We start from the raw sequence: 19248 nt of genomic DNA on the forward strand, positions 1-19248 counted from the left end.
AAGATGATGCTCGAAAAGAAGAACACCTACAACTATCAACGCCATCTCAAGCACTCACTTAAAGTGGTGCAAGCCTCGGTGACTTTGGTTGCCTCCACCAAGCCCAAGCCCATGTCATATCAATTTCATTTTTATTGTGCGTAAATATTGAAAGAGCTTGCCCAATGGCTGGTTGGTGGTTATCTCTCTACGATGTAAATATGCTTACGGACAAAAGAAGATGAAGATGAAATGGAAAAGCCTAAAACGTCTTGTCTGATATACGAGTAAAGTGTTAATTTAAATCGATTTTTTTATTTATTTTCAAAAGAAAATGAAATGAAACGCACTTGATATTTAAACTAGAAGAGGCACACGCTTATAGGCAAGCATGCACTCGGGCTGGGAGGCCTAAAAGCCATTTATGGAATTTCTCATATCACCATTACACGTTCCATTAGCTGCCAACACAAAGCTCCGGAGTGATAGTTCGTTGGTGGGCAGAGGTAGGGGAGGGTGTGTGTGTTATTGGCCATTGTGAACCATCTTTTGACATTTATGTACCATCAAGCCATTGTTATGGGTCATTTTTATGAGTTTGCATTATCTTTATGGACGATTTATATTCTTTTCTTTAAAAAATGAATGGAAGACACCTTTCTGCATTTTTATTTATTGCAATCCATCCAAGGGTGCCACATTCTCAACTCTTTGTTAAATGTTAGAGGTTTACGAAATCTTCATCATTTTTACCTTGGGCTCTTGGCTTGTTCATCATTTTTGTCATTGATTTTAAATAAATAAATTTTCTCACTCACTCGCTTTTTTGTCCCGGTTTTATGTATGACAAATTGTAATTTATGCCAAAATGCTTGAAAGCTGTTTTGTTTTAAATTTTCGTTGTTTTGTCCATGCAAATGTTATGAGGAACGATCGGTCGAGTGTGGGAGTTTTTTCGTTTATTAAATGTTAAATTTCTTTTTCGGCGGTGAGAAATTCGTTGGGAAGAAATATTTCTTCATCTGTGGGCAGTTGATGCCGTTATAAAATTAATTCATTTTTTTCTGTTCAATGCATGGATTGGTAATTTAATTCATAGCCTCTTACAACAGCACCGCCAACATGTTGAGACTTTTTGGTCGGCTGCGTGAGAGCGTTATTGATACGCATGCGCGCCGCATTTCGTATAATTGAGAATCTTTATATTAAAAGAAAGTTGAACCAATTTAGGGTAAAATTATGAGCAAGATTTTTCAAAAATGCCTTCTATGGATAGATGACCTCATAAAGGTATTCTACGGATAGGCGACCTTATAAAGGTCTTCTATGGAAACGACTTAAAAAAGGTCTTCCATGGATAGAGGACCTTATATATATCTCTTCCATGGATAGAGGACCTAATATAGCTCTTCTATGGATAGACGTCCTTATAAAGGTCTTCTATAGATAGACGACCTTATAAATTTATTCTATGAATAGACGACCCTATATAGATATTCTATGGATAAACGGCCTTATAAATGTCTTCTATAGATAGACGACCTTATAAATGTCTTCTATGGATAGACGACCTTCTATGGATAAACGACCTTATAAGGGTCTTCTATTGATAACCGACCTTATGAAGGTCTTCTTTGGATAGACGACCTTATAAAGGTCTTCTATGAATAGACGACCTTATAAAAGTTTTCCATGGATAGATGACGTTATAAAGGTCTTCTATGGATAGACGACCTTACAAATGTCTTCTATGGATAGACGACCTTATAAAGGTATTCTATGGATAGACGACCTTATAAAGGTCTTCTATGGATAGACGACCTTCTAAAGGTCTTCTATGGATAGGCAACCTTATATAACTCTTATATGGCTAGACGACCTTACAAAGGTATTCTCGACCTTATAAAGTTCTTCTATGGATAGAGAACCTTAAAAAGGTCTTCTATGGATAGACGACCTTATAAAGGCATTCTCGACCTTATAAAGTTCTTCTATGGATAGATAACCTTATGAAAGTCTACTATGGATAGACGACCTTATAACGATCTTCTACGGATAGACGACCTTGTAAAGGACTTCTATGGATAGACGACCTTATAAAGGTCTTCTATGGATAGACGACCTTCTAAAGGTCTTCTATGGATAGACAACCTTATATAACTCTTATATGGCTAGACGACCTTACAAAGGTATGCTCGACCTTATAAAGTTCTTCTATGGATAGAGAACCTTAAAAAGGTCTTCTATGGATAGACGACCTTATAACGGTCTTCTATGGATAGACGACCTTATAACGGTCGCCTATGGATATACGACCTTATAATGGTCTTCTATAGATAGGCGCCCTTATAACTCTTATATGGCTAGACGACCTTATAAAGGTATTCTCAACCTTATAAAGTTCTTCTATGGATAGAAAACCTTATAAAGTTCTTCTATGGATAGACGACCTTATACAGATAGACGACCTTATAAGGGCTTTAATTGGATATACGACCTTATAAAGGTATTCTATTGATAGACGACCTTATAAAGGTCTTCTTTGGATAGACGACCTTATAAGGCCTTTAATTGGATATACGACCTTATAAAGGTATTCTATTGATAGACGACCTTATAAAGGTCTTCTATGGATAGACGACCTTATAAAAGTATTCTATGGATAGACGACCTTATATAGGTCTTCTATGGATAGACGACCTTATAAAAGTCTCCTATGGATAGACGACCTTGTAAAGGTCTTCTATGGATAGACGACCTGATAAAGGTCTTCTAGGGATAGACAGCCTTATAAAGGTCTTCTAGGGATGGACGACCTTATAAAGGTCTTCCAGGGATAGACGACCTTATAAAGGTCTTCTAGGGATAGACGACCTTATAAAGGTCTTCTAGGGATAGGAACCTTATAAAGGTCTTCTGTGGATACACGACTTTATAAAGGTCTTCTATGGATAGAGGCCCTTATAAAGGTCTTCTATAGATAGAGGACCTTTTTGGGTCTTTCATGGATAGACGATGGGGTTCTATGGATAGAAATTCATATAAAGGTCTTCTGTGGATATACGAAGTTACAAAGGTCTTCCATGGATAGACGACTTCTTAAAGAACTTCTATTGATAAACGACCTTATAAAGGTCTTCTATGGATAGACGACCTTAAAAAGTCTTCTATGGATAGACGACCGTATAAAGGTCTTCTATGGATAGACGATCTTATAAAGATCTTTTGGGAATAAACGACCTAATAAAGGTCTTCTATGGATAGACGTCCTTATTAAGGTCTTCTAGGGATAGACGACCTTATAAAGGTCTTCTAGGGATAGACGACCTTATAAAGGTCTTCTAGGGATAGCGACCTTATAAAAGTCTTCTAGGGATAGACGACCTTATAAAGGTCTTCTATCCATAGACGACCTTATAAAGGTCTTCTAGGGATAGACGACCTTATAAAAGTCTTCTATGGATAGACGACCGTATAAAGGTCTTCTATGGATAGACGACCTTATAAAAGTCTTCTATGGATAGACGACCGTATAAAGGTCTTCTATGGATAGACGACCTTATTAAGGTCTTTTAGGAATAGACGACCTAATAAAGGTCTTCTATGGATACACGACCTTATAAAGTCTTCTAAGTCTCTCTTATAAAGGTCTGCTAGGGATAGACGACCTTATAAAGGTCTGCTAGGGATAGACGACCTTATAAAGGTCTTCTAGGGATAGACGACCTTATAAAGGTCTTCTAGGGATAGACGACCTTATAAAGGTCTTCTGTGGATACACGATCTTATAAAGGTCTTCTATGGATAGACGATGGTCTTCTATGGATAGAAAACCATATAAAGGTCTTCTGTGGATAGACGACCTCGTATAGGTCTTCCATGGATAGACGACCTCTTAAAGGACTTCTATGGATAGAAGACCATATAAAATTGTCCTAGACGACCCCATAAAGATGACCTCGTAAAGGTCTACTTTTTCTTCTATGGAAAGAAGCCCTCATAACAGTCGTCTATGGGTATAATACCTCATAAAGGATATAATACCTACTAAAGGTCTTCTATACATAGAAGGTCTCATTAAGGTCTTCCGCAGATAGAAAGGTTTAGTATATATAGAAGACCTGATTGAAGTCCCCATAGAGGAATTTGCAGAGCCCAAAACCTTCAACGTTTGCTATTTTTATTTCCCACCAATTCTTATTGCCTCAGGTCATCCAAATATCTAAGATCAAAAACTCCAACAAATTGAATTACAAATGATTTCATAATCAAACCTAAGGTGGTCTTGCGATTCAAATCTAACATTTTACATTTGACATGCCTTGACAAAACACAACAAATATGGGGGTGGATTTGATTGTCATTCCAGACAATTAAGTGGAGAATTATGCCTTGATTTCTGTTCCGTTTTGTTTAGTTTGCAGACAAGACAATAGCAAATTAATTGATGGGAAACGAATGGCTTCGACAAAGAGTTTATCTTGTGATAGACATTGTCAAATGGTTTGGTGGGCTAAAATGACAACAACAAATACTTTAGCAAGACAAGAGAACACTTGTTAAAAGTCAATGAGGCTAAAAGCATTTCAAGAAAATGATAAATAAACACATAACATTTCGGCTTCTGTTTCATAAGAGCAAAAAAAGTGAATTCTTGAACCTACTTCTTTTCTTGGAATCCATTGAGCCCAGTAATAATGGTAATGCAGCAAAAAAAGTTGCTGGCCACTTTTGTTCCACAATGTCTTGAAACATGTGTCCAATGCCAACAAAAGCCCAAAACCTTAGAAGTCGGCTTCGTCTTTGTCAATTTGCCTTGGGAACTCGGTATTAATTGTTTACTTTTCTTTGCTTGAGTGCAAATATTTTATAAACTTTAGGGGCAGAATACAGGGAACTTTTCTTCGAACTTATTGTCGTGGCCATACATTATTGTCAGAGTCAGGGTTTGGTTCTCATACATTTTGCAATGCTTTTCGTTGTTGTTGGTACTTAAATGGCGTTCAACATTTGCATTTGCCCATAGAATTTATCCAAGCAAGATCCCAAGATGAAGTGGTAGAAATTCATATTTTTACTTAGCCTCCTATATTATTTTTGCTATGTTTTTGTTTTTATTGTCCTTACACATTCATATTTCATAATACCAATTTGCCAATGCCAGGTTTTTTCTACTTCTTTTTTTGTCGTTTTAAGTTTGGGTTGGGCTTTTTTGGTTCTGTGATCTGTTGGTGTGTGTATGCCATGTGAATGACTCAGTTCCCGGCTTTCTAGCCTAATGCTTTGGGCCAGAAGATGCAACCAGAGTTTTTCGTTTTGTTTTTGTTCTTTTGGTTGCAGCATAAATGGTGCCTACACTTTAAAAGATTTTATTATTTTTATTTTATTCTGTGGTACGCTTCAAGCTTCGCTAAATAATGTGTGAACAAAATCTAAATGCGTATGAAAAACGAAAACCATTTGGAAGTTATTTTTCTATGACAGTCGAAACAAACTCGGGGGTAGGATAGGAAAATCTGGGGAATGTCATATGACATGATCGATCGAGCACATGTGATATGTTAAAAATATAAAGTTGTTAGTACATTTGGCTAGCATTTTTATCTTAGTTCTTTTGAGTGAACTAGAGTGTTCTTATAGTTCAGTAGTTTGAACTAGATTACAGTTTATCTGGACATAGTTCAAACAGCTTATATGTGTGCACCTAGAAATAATGGTTGTTATTCTCTATTCTAATTGTTCCACTAACATCCCATACGGGACAAGGGAGACTTCTCTCATATCAATGAGTGCACGCCGATTCATATTGGCTCAATGATATGGGACCTACTTTTTATTGCCGAGTCCGAACGGCGCACAGTGGTTCAGAATCGTTTTTTCCTGGTCAAAATTCTGTAACTTTTGAACGGATAGAGATATTTTCATAATTCTTTCTTTGTTAGACAGATAACACAATCAGCTTTCAGACGAATTATAAGCGGTCAAGTTCGGTCTGGTAGTTGCAGAGAAATTAAAGGTCAAAGTTAAACTTTTGAGTTTTTTAACTATTTTTCATCAAAATATGAGTGTTTTTGTGGTTTTTATATCTTCCTATGTATTAAAGATGGTCAAACACCAACAAATAAACAAAATAATTACCAAAAAAAAAAAAACTAAAAAAAATCGAAAAAATGTCGAAAAATTTTTTTTTCAAAAATTTGTAAAAAAAATTTTACAAAAAAAATTTTAATTTTTTCAAAAATTAAAAAAATTCTCCTTGGGTTTTAATAAAACGTATATAACTCGTACAAAAACTCATACACTCAAATAAGTTGTAATTTGTGTCAAAAAACTGTAATTCATATGGAAACAGTATAGAAAAACACACATTTTTACCCATGTAATTTCAATAAATTGAAAAAAGTGTTAAACGGACGGAACGGGACGGGAACAAAAGTATATATGGGCTGGAAGAGGAGACTTTCGGGCATCTTTCTGTGAAAACAGAACTTTGTTCCATGTTGTTCCACAAAAGTTCTAGTCCACTAAATTTGGAATTTCATAAAATTTAGTACCCGAGGAAAAATAAAATAGATCATGTTGTGTAAACGCTACGGTAATTTGCTAAAACGATTTTAAAGGCCACAGTCCTACCTACCTTACAAAGAAACAATGAACACAATATCTGTTATAGTTTCAGAGAAATAGCTTCGTCTTTCTCCAGAAATTTGCAAAAATGACGTATTTCCCAAAAATGGGGAAAATGCTCGTCTTTAGGGGCACACCACGCCCACACCTTCCAATATTTAGGCCTAATTTTTTGGTTTCCTTAGTTTCAATATATTTACTATCGAATCCCATATATAAATTAAATATCTTTGACAAAACAAAATTTTGATTTTTGGCCAGGAAAATCGATTCCTGAACCATTGTGCGGCGTGTCTTACGACACCACTTGTAGAGAAGTTTTTCTTGGCTTAAATACTCAGGAAATGTCGCCAGCATTACTGAGGGGGAATTTTGCCGCCGTTGAAAATTTGATGCTGCTTGGCCTGGGATTCGAACCGCAAACCTTCTGAGTGCAAGGCGGACGTGCTAACCATTGCACCACGGTGGCCCCCTATTCTCTATTCTAATGAACGATTTTCAATGAACTGTTCAGTCGCTTTTTTAGTAAATCGTATAACTGGACTAGTTCGTTCGTGATTTACATCTTATTTCAGTATCGTAATCGTAATTTGACTAGATTCGAGTTTCGTGGGATATAATCCAAACAGCTTGCACGGTACAGAAAGACACGATAGCAGTCATTCGCTATTTTAATGAACGACTTTGAATTAACTACGTCAATCGCTTTTTTTTTTCGTGAATCGTTTAATTCAACTGTTCGTATATTAACTATACCTTATAGAATTGCAATTCATATCTCATTTTTTCATATAAGAGAAAAAGAGAGAGAGAGATGGAAAAAACTAAAATAAATTTACCTGACGGAAATATACTCAGCTGTTGGACCAAATAGGCTAAAAGAGCTAAATAAACGAGATAATCTAAATAAACGATATAAACGAATGATCTTTATATAGTTCCGGTTGTTCATTTACCAGAACCGTTCCTTTGAAGTAGCTCGTTCGCGAGCGACACAATTCTATCTTCTTCTTATCACCTAGTCTGGACGGCTTTTCGTACATAGTACGACACTATTTTAGATATGATTGGTATGACTGTGATGGGATTAACTCAACTGTAACATCGTTGCAGGAAAAGAAGATCATACAATCAAGCTAACTGAAACGACACACTTTTTCTCAAATTCGTTCAATATTAGTGTTTTGAACTTTAAGCTATTATTCGGCAATGCAATCGGAGTTGAGTTGCGATCCATAATCGACCCCTTATTATTAACATTTTCACAGTAGTTGTCGTTTTCTTTGATTTTATAGAATAACCCTGAACAGTGTTTGTGTCTTCGGTGAGTAGTGAATGTCTTCAATACCTGTGTTGTTGCCATAGGTGGCGCTTTGATAAGAATATAAGTGATTGTTTCTGGCAAGATTCATCAATCGATTTGTCACGGTCTATAGCATCATGTTTTTATCATTGTATGCAGAAGTGAGTGCTTTAAAACCCTTGAGCTGAGTCGTGTCATGTTGAAGATCTTTGATCATTTTAGTCCGGAAATGTACTGTCGTAGGTGGCGTTTCCCGATTATGGGTACTTTACACGATATGTTTTTTTGCATATGAGTTGTCACTTTGCATATGCATTTTGTATGGGAGAAGTGACAACTCATATGCAAAAAAACATATCGTGTAAAGTACCCATTACCTGTTTGACTCTATGACATTATTTTTTGCGTTTATGGAGAAAATTGTAAGAGCGGTGGGTGTCTTCGATAATTGATTGTTTCCATTTTCACCGTTAGATGGCGATTTTATGGGAATCATTCATGCTATACTTATTTTTGTCAGGTTTTTTGGATTTGGATTGAAGACATAAAATGGAATAGAATTGTCTGGGCCTGGACAAAAAAAAGATTGGGGGCAAAACTAAAAATGTGTATATTTGACTTATTTTTGTTTTGTAATAGTAGGAGGTTGAAATTATTGTGCTGAGGATGTTTTACCATTTTCATTGTTGTTGTTCTCACCACCTGTTCTTTGGTTTTTGTAAAGAGTTGTAGAATGTCAGGAATAGTTTGCGGAAAAATTGTTTAAAGAAGAAGTACTTTACTACTTTTATGGGATGAAGTTTTTATGACGCATTTTCGATTATATTGAAATATTCTACTTTGCCTGATACATTTTAGAAGACTTTCCGATGGATTTTATAGATTGGAGAAGGCCCTTAGATGGTTCCTTGTCTGTAGAAGGCACTTGAAAGATCTTATGCCTATAGAAATCCTTTAGAAGGTCTCCTGTCGATAGAAGCAGCAGAAGGTTGAAGGTCTTCTATAGATACAACTTAAGGACATTCTGATGGTCTTCTAGAACTAGAAAAGTTACTATATACTTGGTTAAGTCGCCTTGGATTGTTAGCCTATAACGATATTTATCAGAAATTCTGTGTATATGGATATTATTTCGAAACTTGTTTCAGGTGTGTCAGTCAGTGCAAAATTTTCTTTAGTATGTTTTGTCTAGTACATATATAAGTGGAAGACCTTTTGTCTATAGACCTATACATATAAAGGGGTTCTGCCTACATAGATTCCTGAAAACCAAAGCAAAGTTTTAAATGAATTTTATGCAAGAGAAGTGTTACCCTTTAGGATGTCATAGGTTACTTATGGATATATTTTCTGAAGTGAAATGAATCCTGTAAATTGATTATTCTAAAATCTTAATCAGCATTGCATCTTGCATTGCGTCTAGTTTCTTCTTCTTTATTTGCCATTCCGTATTCGGGTTTTAGCGATCATACAATTACATAATGATAATTTGGTACATTTAACAAATCAGTTTATTAATTTATATATAGGTTTCTGTTTTTGGCGGCATTCAGAAGAGTTCTTTCATTATAGTGTCCAGTCCAGTCTTGAATGTTTTTGAGCCATGATGTTTCCCGTCGCCCTCTCGGTGTTCTCCCATCGATTTTTGTTTGGATAATTGTTTGCAGAAGCTTATATTTTTCATGCCTCATAATGTGACCAAGATATGCGGTTTTTTGTGTTTTTATATTTTTTATTAATTGGCGTTCGACTTGTATGCGTTCTAACACTTCGTCGTTTGTAATGCGTTCGGTCCATGGGATCTTTAAAATTCGACGACATATCCATATTTCAAACGAGTTCAGTCTTTTTTCATCTACATCTTTCAAAGTCCATGTTTCCGCAGAGTACAATAAAACGGACCATATGTAACATTTTACAAATCGTATTTTTGTAGTAAGACTTATGTCGTGGCTAAGTAAAACTTTGTTATGTTTGAAAAAATTGCTTCTTGCCATTTCTATTCGGCATTTAATTTCTCTTGATATGTCCCATTTATCGTTGATTTGAATTCCGAGGTATTTGTAGGTTGTCACTCGCTCTATTTCATCGTTATTTATCTTTAGTGGCGTATTATTGTGGGCATGATTCCTGCTTACTTCCATATATTTTGTCATCTTAACGTTGATTTTTAATCCGTATATTTCGCTATTTTGTGTTACTGCGTCTATTAATTTTTGTAGTCCAGCTATGCTGCTTGCTACTAATACGGTGTCATCGGCATAGCGTATGTTATTTATTAAGGTGTTGTTTAGTTGGATACCAATATTCTTTCCACGTACAGATTCTTTGAATATTTTCTCGGAATATATGTTAAATAAAAGAGGGGACAATATGCAGCCTTGTCTTACGCCTCTTGAAATTGGACCATCGTCAGTTAATTCATTATCTACTTGAATGTTTGCTATCTGTTTCCAGTATAGGTTTTTAATGCAGTTTATGTCACTGTCTTCCAATCCGATTGAAAGTAGGATCTCTATCAATTTATCATGATTTACCGTATCGAACGCTTTTTTGTAGTCTACGAAACATAAAAATACATCTTTTTGTACCTCTCGACAATTTTGTATTAATGCTTGTACAGCTAGTAACGCTTCTCGTGTCCCCATGCCTTCCTTGAATCCAAATTGTGTTTGTCCCATGTGTGCTTCGCAGATCGGATAGATTCGTCTATGTATTATTTTTAAAAGTATTTTAAGAGCGTGGCTCATTAGACTTATTAGTCTATAGTCGCTGCAGGTCTTCGCATTATTTTTTTCTTAGGTATTGTGATAAATGTTGATTTGAGCCAATCTTGGGGATATTATCCAGTTTTATATATTGTTGAATAGTTTTAAAAGAAGCTTGGTGTTATTTCCGTCTATTAACTTAAGTACCTCGGCAGGTATTTCGGTATGCGTCTAGTTTGAGAGGTCTATTTTTCCAGTTTTCCGATTGTTCCAACAATTGCTGAATATAGTTGCTGCTCGGTATAAGAAAAATATTATGAAGACATTTTGCAGCAAAAATAATCCTTACTAAAATATGAGTTTTTATAGAAATTTTTGTTAGTCGTAACCCCTTACAAAACCCCCTACTAACCCATTATTTTAACAAGGGCATGTCGCACTGATTTACTAGTTATTCTATAACCACTAGAAAAACTAGTTACTCTATTCCCACTGGAAGTTGAAAAATAAGCTATAAGCTAAAAAAAATATTTTCTATTTTTAGAACAGTTGAGGTGGAATTTGTTTTCAATTTCAGCGCATTTCATATTTGTACTTTATTCCGCTGTTTGCTGATTTTGAACACACGAACTTCTGCTTTGTATCCAAGCACACTACACACTAGGCCACACACACGAACATTAAGAGTTGTTTAAATGTTTATATGTGCTTACATGTGACCCACCAACTGTTCTTTTTTTTTTTTTTTTGTTTTAGCAAAAAGTACACGGCCGGCGGTGAGCGTTGAACACACAATCCTCTGATTTGTAGTCGGACACACACGTCCTGTGTACCCGCACTCATTACTTAGTAAGGAGTAATATAAGTAGTTATTTTAGTTTGCATTACTTTGTAGTGGGTTACATAATTACTAGTCTGAATTTTTGCTGGGTTGCTAAATATCTACTTGGATTTATGCAGAAAAATTTTTGAATTCATTACTCTAATCGTTTATAACTTATATGCGACATTCAGTCTGTTATTGGGACTCTTCAAACCTAGAGAAAACGTTGAATATTTATTTTCGATTCTCATGTGGATGTCAAATGTCTGTAGTAAAATTTAAATGACTTTATACATAACATTTCTGAAGATCATATTCAGCAGTGGTGAGGAACATCGCTATTATTTGAGTTTCAATTTCTTCCAGTAAGGGGCGTTTTCCGATAGTCTTTAGATATCAGGCCCAACCTAATGGCTGAATGTCGAAGGAAGATTCAGAAGTTGTATAAGGAAAATTATGAAATTTTTGAAGCACACCTTTAACATCTTAGTCCCGGTCAGCACTAAGTAATTTCACTGAAATGAAACACATAATTTCAAGAAACTTGTGTACACGGATTCATGTGTTCGTCAATTTTGCTTTGTTGCAATATTCGTATGAAACAAACAGCCCCTTTTATTCTACATTTTCTTTTACTTTCATGTCAAAATTTCAGTGAAAGTACTCTTAGTGTGGCCGGGAAATAGCAGAAACTTTTCGCTCGGAATTTCATAACTCTGAGAGACTATCATTTAAATTACATTCTATTGCCGAAGATATTCTTAAAATTTAGAATAAGAGAATGGAATTAATTTTTGTGATAGAACTGGAGAATATTTTCGAGGGAAAACTGTACGACATATATATATCATATATTTGTCTTAAAAATTCTTCATTTGTCTGGTACTGGTGGGATTCTCAAGCCCTAGTAGAATGCAATAAAGTTTTGTGAGAGAGTTGTAGAGTAAGTAATCCGATCAGCCTTTAATATCTCAGAGGTTGCACATGGACGTATTTCTTTGAACTGACATTAGATTTGAGAATTTATACTTCTTAAAACCGTATTTAGCAGTGGTGAAGATATTTGTTATTTTTAGAGTTGTATTTTTTTCAGTAGGCGGTGTCTTCCAAACTGATCATACCACCCCTCCTATTGAATTCCCATCCATATAATTTTAAGTAACAATAAAACAATGTCTTGTGGAAAAACTATTCTTCAAATCCAAAAGTTCTTAACTTAGTCGATTTTGCATTTGGAAATAGATGCAGCCAGAAGAGTAACTGCCATGGATGAGGCGATGTCAATTCTGCAAAAAGGTGGCAAGTGAGACTAGTGCTGGCGGTGATGCTTGTTGTTATTATTGTTGTTTTGGAATACGCCCAAGGTATTTTAGCGTTATAAGTACGCGCAGTCTCCGTTGCCGTCATCGTCTTAGATATTAATTTAAATTCAAGCAGTCAAACCACACTGATGTGTGTTTGATGGCGCACAGGAGGGAAACCGCTTTTAAATTGTACTGCAGCAGCCACGGCTTGCAACATGGGAGTAAAACCATAAGACAACTTGGTTTCTTTGCAATATGTGAGTTTTGAGTATTCATAACCAAAATGCGTAGGCGAACTCGTTCAAGACAGTTACCTTAGCTAAAAGACCGTCAGATACAATAGATAGCTGGGATACAACATGGTTCGGAAGACTTACTGAACATAGTTGAGTGACTGACTGTGGGCTGTTGGTTTTGTCTTGATATGCTTTTGGTTGGAGATCTAGTGAGAGAGGAGAAAATTAACAGATGTAACAACACGATCAACATTTGAGCAGCACACAGCTAGAGCAATTGCATTGCATGTGCTGCCTGCAGATTTTGCTTACCAGCTAAATACATATGTAGCTATATGTAGATTACATACATATATACATTGTGTAGTTATTTATGTACGGATTCATGAGCTAGGATCACTTCTTTTGTGTTTTCGTTTTTTTTTCCTTTGTGATCAATTGATCATAACATCTTTGGGATATTTTGATTATTGCTGGTTGGCGAGTGGTAGTGGTGGCTTGAGGCCTTAAAAAACATGTCCATGTGGCGGCGATTTGACTAAAAGTGTGGGAAAGTTGTGAACAACAAAGCCAGGCGAACTGTTAACAATCTTTGATGTGATAACCACACATCACATACTCTGCCACATATCAGCCATCATGCAGCAACTTATCTGAAGTATCTACGAAATGTGGACATGCTTGATAAACACCGTGATCTCCGGCTAATATCCATGAGCGCATGCCCATTGAAGCGTAACATTTTTTTCACAAGAAAATCAGTTTTGTTTTCCTCTTTTTTTCTTTCCGAATGATTTTTCCAATATCCGATTTTGTCAGAGATTTTGATCTATAGATTGCTTTTGTTTGTTTGCTTTTAGGGAAGTTGTTGTTTGGGATGGGGTGGCTGTTGTTGTTGTATTTGATTTAAGATTATTGACAAATTTAGTTGTCTATTGGTTAAAGCTGGTTACAGGCGGCATTCTTCTGTGTGCTTCGGGTTTTCAAGCCTTTATTCTTTGTTTTGATGCTTTTATCCAGGGATCTATCATTTGTGGGTATCTTAGTGGTGGTGTTGTGTGTTTATGGTGGGCCCAAAGGCATTTATCTTCTTCCTTTTAATTTTGTTTACTACAGGCCTCGGCTCAATTGTGGCTGTCATCTGCCTACACAATCCAAACACACAAACATGTATGGGCCTCCTCTTTCCACTTTAAATAATAAATGATTCCATGTATTGACTTGTAAGGAAATTGGCCTTTTAATAAGATTTTCTTGTAATTGTTGTTTGGTGTGACCATGTCAAACATTGAACAATAACATCAACAAAAGAACTTCAATGACAGTGACAAGTTATTGTAAAAAAAATTTTCTTGCTTTCTACCCCTTTCCTTTTATGGCAGCTTATGCCGAAGTGCAACATACACAAATAGGCTGAACTGACAGATACACCGATTTCCTTTGTTCTTTGAAATGAAAGACAGTGAACCAAAGCGATTAGGATGAAGGGCTTAGGTGAATTAATTTTTAAGAATAACTTATTATCTCTTCCTTTACTTTAAAAAATGGCAAAAGCAGTAATAGTTGTGAACTGCTCTCATATACATTGTACGTTTTCACCAAGTAAAGGAACACTTTTCGAGTAACAAGTGGTAAAACTGTAAGATTCTTGCACATAAAGGAATAGAGCTATATTCGGTGGTGGTGAGGAACTTTGCTAAGTGATTGAGGTTCTAGTTTTTCTCAGTAGAGGGCGTTTTCTAATTATTCTAACTTGGTGTAAAGAAAAGATGTAGAGAAAATTTTCTGAAATGGACTCCTTTTTTGGTAAGAGAACCGCAGAGTATTTTCGATTGCTTCGAAGAGATTGTTTATGAATGGATTTTCTAAAGATAAATGGAAATGGGTTTGTGACTTTCTGAAATTCTTATTCAGCAGTGGTGAGGACCTTTGCTATTATATGTTTTGCTCTTTTTCCCCAGTAGGTTGCGTTTTCCAAATAGACAAAATTTTCTTGTGTGCTACCCCTTTCATGAGACTAAAACCGAACTAACAGATACACCGATTTCCGATGATGGGCTTAGGTGAATTATTTTTACGAAGGTTTAATTTTGCAGTGGTGAGGATCTTTGATATGGGTTTCATGTTCCATTTCTTTCAATAAAGCGCGTATTCAGAATATTCTGGTTGTGTGCAAAGGGAGATTTTTGAGGAAATTTCCTGAAAAAAACTGTAGGGCATTGTGGATATAATACATTGTGGGTGGCATGTCTGAAGCAACTTAGTAGAAACTTTTCGCTTTGAATCTAATTACTCAAAAGAATAGAAAGGTATGTTTTTTCTCGAAGAGAACTGTAGTGTATTTCTGACGAATTTTTGCAGTGAAATGAAATAATGGGGTCTGTGACATTCTGAAGTGGGGGCCGCCGTGGTGCAATGGTCAGCACGTCCGCCTTGCATTCAAAAGGTCTGCGGTTCAAATCCCAGGCCAAGCAAAATTAAATTTTTAACGGTGGCAAAATTCCCCCTCAGTGATGCTGGCGACATTTCCTGAGTATTTAAGCCATGAAAAACTTCTCTAACAAGTGGTATCGTAAGACACGCCGTTCGGACTCGGCAATAAAAAGTAGGTCCCCTATCATTGAGCCAATATGAATCGGCGTGCACTCATTGATATGAGAGAAGTCTCCCTTGTCCCTTCGGGGATGTTGTGGGAACATATGTAGGTATTACTACAGTGGTGCGGATGTTTGCTGTTTTTAGTGTTGCTCTTTTTCCCCCAGTAGGGTGCGCTTTCCAAACACACTACTTTTACTTCTTTTGCACCCCTTTCATGAGACTTAAGCCGAAGTTCAGCATACACAAATTGACTTAACTGACAGATACATCGATATCCTTTGTTGGAAGGAGGGTTTTGGTGAATTAATTAATTTTTATGAAGATCTTATTCAGTTAGCAGTGGTGATGCAGTAGATGGCGTTTCGTGATTATTCATAAGATAAAATCAATAACCAAAGGGCTGTGTGCCAAAAGAAGATTGTGGAGGAAAACTTATCAAGGAGTTGGGAATCCACCCAACCCCCTCGATGACGACATCGATATAAAAACAAAATAATAAAACTAAAATTCCGACCGCCAGCGTCTTTAATTGAATTTTAGTGTTTCATTTAACCTACACCACCAGTTTCCTAATAGCAACACGTAAGTATCGCCTGAATACTTGTTGTGTTGTCTATATTCATTGATGTGTTGTTGTTGTTCGTCTTTGAATAACAATTAATTTCGGTTCTAAAACTACTCTGTAGATTTATAACCCCTAAAAGTCCATACGCCTGTGGATACCCAGCAAACCAAATTTCGGATGTCCTAATCCTCTGAACAATTTCGGAAGAAACTTGTGAATCTTCGTTCCGAATCCGTTCTGATTTCTAATGGATTTTTTTTTGTTTGGGTGTTGTCGAAAAACAAAATGATTGGCTATAAAATTCGCATATACAATTTTTTATAGTTTTAACTATAAATACAAGATATAATAATTCGAGCTAGCTTTGATTTAACATAATTCGTACACATCGTTTACCTTGTTCTACTTAACAACAAAATGATAGCAAAAGTGAAAATCATTAAAAATTTTGAAATAAGAATCTGTCATATATAACATTACAAAAAAAAATGTCTCTGAGTGGGTGTGTTCTGTGGTTGTGTGTCAGTAAAAAGCCGTCGGTGAAAATTTTGTTTTTTCATTTTATATGACAAGAAAGAGAAAATTTCCCTTCCGAATTTCTAATGGCTTTTCTTCCGATTTCGGAACCAAAAGCCGGAACGTTCGATTTTCTTCCGAAGTTTCGTCCGAAAACATGCTGCATATTTATGAAGCATATCTGAAGCAACTTAGAAGAAAATGTTCGCGATGAATCTCAATAAACTCAGAGAATATCACTTAAATGTACTGTAGAGATGCTTGAAACCGAAAATAGTAGATATAATGTTTTTTTTGCGGGAGAACTGTTTTTTAAGTACAGTTTAGCAAGTCAGATATTGGATTTAATAAACTGAATGGGGTTTGTGACTTCCTGATGTTCCTATTCACCTGTGATGAGAATCATTGTTATTATAGAGTTGCTTTTTTCCCTGCTAGCATACACAAATTAGCTGAACTGACAGATAAATCGATTTCCTTTGTTAGAGAGAGCTGTAGATAATTTTCGTTCGCTCAATAGTATGTCATAGTCTGCTTTTGTATGGATTTTTTAAAGTGAAATGGATAGTATTGGCAAATTTATATATCTAAGAGACTTAGTCACCACTGGTTAGGGTCTTTACTACTTCAAGACTTTAATTTGTTCCTAGCAGATGGCGTTTTCCTATTATTCTTGAGATACCAGCCAATACCAAATGGAGGGGTGCCAGAGGAAGATTGGGAAGGAAAATTTCTGAAGAAAAACGGTCGAGCATTTTGGTCATTTATAGCATAACTGAAACAAATTAATAGAGGCTCTTCGCTTCGAATTTCCTTGCTCTGAACGACTATAATTTAATTCAGTCACTAGAGGTAAGGGTCTTTACTACTTTTAGACTTTATTTTTTTCCAGTAGATGGCGTCTTCTGATTATTCTTTCGATACGAGACATAATTAAATGAAAGGAAGATTGCGGAGGAAAGTTTCTGAAGGAAACCTTCGAGCATTTTGGTCATTTATAAGGCATATCAGGAGCAACTTAACAAAGTCTTTTCGCTTAGAATTTCCTTATTCAGAAATACTATAATTCAAATTATACAATCGTGTGTTTACTATTGGAGGGATTGTGGTAATGAAGAAGAATAGAATGGAAGTGATTTTTCTATGAGAGAACTGCAGAGTATATCCTTTCACTCAGTATAATTTCATAGCTTAATTTTGCATTACTTTGAAGTGAAATAAGGTGGGGTTTGTGGATTTATATTTCTGAGGGCCGTAGTCAGAATTGGTGAGTGTCTTGACTATTTAAGACATTCCCTATGATTCTAGAATTTAGTTGCAGATGACTGTCAGATGATTATTGTCGAGTTAAAATTTATGCAGGTGAACATCCTACAGTTCAGTGGATGGATGTCAATGCAGTATATTGAAAGCATTTTGGTTTTAAAATTACAATGTGCTAGTCAATGCTTCTAACAGGAAATTTTCTACCTTAGTTTAATTTCTGTGAATGGGTTTTTATCCAGCAGAAACCATCACTTCTTTAAGATACCAGATGTTCCTTGCTGAAATGAAATATCTGTACAGGATCTTTATAAAGATACCAGCGATAATTAAATGGCTGGGTGCCAAAGGAAGATTGTAAAGGAAATTTCCTGAAAGTAGGTTTGAATTTCATTACTCTGACACCATCTATCATTTAAATTTCAAACTACTCAATCTGTTATTTTGTTTGAAGTGAAATAGAATATGATCGGTGAATTTATAATTCTGAGGACCTTAGTCAGCAGTGGTGAGTATCTTTACTATTTTTAGACATTCACGTTTTCCCATAGATGGCGTCTTCTGATTATTCTTACGATATCAAATGACAGGGTACCAAAGGAATATAGTGGGGAAAATTTTCTGAAGGGAAGTTGTAGAGCATTTTGCTCATTTATGAAGAATATCTGAAACAACTTAACAGTCTTTTCGCTTTGAGTTGCCTTACTCGGAAAGACTATAATTCAAATTCTATGATCCTTTGTTTGCTATTGGAGATATTCTTTTAATCAATAAGATTAAGATGGAAGGGGGTTTTCAACGAGAGAACTACAGAGCATATCCCTTCACCCAATATCATCTCATAACTTGCTTTTTTGAAGTGAAGTGGGGTTTGTAAATGTATATTTTTTATATTAGTCAGAGTTGGTGAGTGTATTGTATTGTGTATTATTTAAGACATTCGCCGGTAGATGTCGTTTTCCATTTATTTTTTCCAGGATACTAGAATTTGATTGTGGATTATTGTCAGAGGATTATTGTCGATGAAAGTTTATAAAGGTAACTGCAGGACATTGTGGTACGATGTCTATGCAGTGTGTTTGAAGAGTTTTGGTTTTAAAATAACAATATGGTCGTTTATGCTTATAGCAGAAAATATTGGGAGTCAGTTTCATTTCCCTGAATGGGTTTTTATTCAGGATGTTGCTTGCTGAAGTGAAATGTCTGTAAAACATCTTTATGAGGTTTTGCCTCTTATATACTGAAGACCATTATAAGGTGACGATTGTGAGATGTTTTATATATTTGAAGTCTTCTATCAAAGGCAGACCTTGGCGAAATCTTCCA

At 35.7% G+C, this 19248-nt stretch overlaps 1 protein-coding gene across 10 annotated transcripts in view; it reads left to right on the plus strand.

The window, feature by feature from the left end:
• The window catches only part of LOC141393587 (cartilage oligomeric matrix protein-like), a 92050-nt gene that overhangs the window by 56439 nt on the left and 16363 nt on the right, over positions 1–19248 (plus strand). The window lies entirely within an intron of this gene.

Source organism: Musca autumnalis, unplaced genomic scaffold (genome assembly GCF_047663935.1).
Source record: "Musca autumnalis isolate F117 unplaced genomic scaffold, ASM4766393v1 scaffold_2, whole genome shotgun sequence".
NCBI classification, from domain to species: domain Eukaryota; kingdom Metazoa; phylum Arthropoda; class Insecta; order Diptera; family Muscidae; genus Musca; species Musca autumnalis.